Source organism: Salvelinus sp. IW2-2015, linkage group LG9 (genome assembly GCF_002910315.2).
Source record: "Salvelinus sp. IW2-2015 linkage group LG9, ASM291031v2, whole genome shotgun sequence".
NCBI lineage: Eukaryota > Metazoa > Chordata > Actinopteri > Salmoniformes > Salmonidae > Salvelinus > Salvelinus sp. IW2-2015.
This window is the reverse complement of record NC_036849.1, coordinates 20,374,502-20,375,642: the sequence shown is the minus strand read 5'-3', so window position 1 is coordinate 20,375,642 and position 1,141 is coordinate 20,374,502.

Genomic DNA, 1,141 nt, shown 5'->3' with positions numbered 1-1,141 from the left:
AAACTGAAATAGAATGTAAACGTCACACTGATTGGTTGAGTTCAGTTTCCTTTGAAAATACATAAGTCGTGTGTTGCTTATCTCACTTTCATTTTGAGTTAGATGTTAGCAGAGTGTAAAAGTAAAGGATGTCACGCTGCTTAGCGAGTACCACTGTCTCCTGATTCGGTTTGCCCCTCCACCATCCAACCAGGTGGAACTCTGCTTGCATCCAATCAGTCAGGGCCGACAACTACATAGTGAGCTTCTCGTCTTTGCATTAAAAACACATCTATTTGACCCCTTCGTCTCAACCAGGTAAGACACATTATTATTATTATTTTAGTTCATTTGTGTCGTTGATTTTGAACGTTTGTAAGGATGAGTCGTTAAACCAGAGTGAGGAGCTACAAGCTAGCGAGGGGGGGGGGGAGAGTTTCCACAGAAAAAAATATAAAAGACACCAGCGGTCTGGTGACAGAACACGACCTACTGGGGAATAGGGAGTCATTTAGGAAGCATCCACTGTCTCAGTGTGAATGTAGGGCATGGTCATACAKGTAGGAAACGATAGGCAATTACAACACATAAMTCYCTGACTGTATCTGGCACGCGTWGCAATAACACACACACAGACACACACACACAGAAAAAAARCTGTTCAGCCCTTAAAGCTGCTGTAAATAGTTTGTTGACTCATGGGCCAACAGATGTGTGGCTTGGTGTAGTAACARAGGTATGAGARAGAGCTAGCTAGCTCAACCAGTAGGACAGACACAGCTATACAGTAAGGGCTATGTGTGAACAATAAGGACSTACTTMCATGCAGACAGACACACATATAGAGTTGGAGTCGGAAGTTTACATACACTTGGAGTCATTCAAACTCGTTTTTCAATCACTCCACAAATTTCTTGTTAACCTGTCTGGCTCTCGCGTTCCGCCAGCGGAACTCCTCCCACATTCCACTGAAAAGGCAGAGCGCGAAATTCAAAAGATATTTTTTAGAAATATTTAACTTTCACACATTAACAAGTCCAATACAGCAAATGAAAGATACACATCTTGTGAATCCAGTCAACATGTCCGATTTTTAAAATGTTTTACAGCGAAAACACCACATATATTTATGTTAGCTCACCACCAAATACAAAAAAGGACA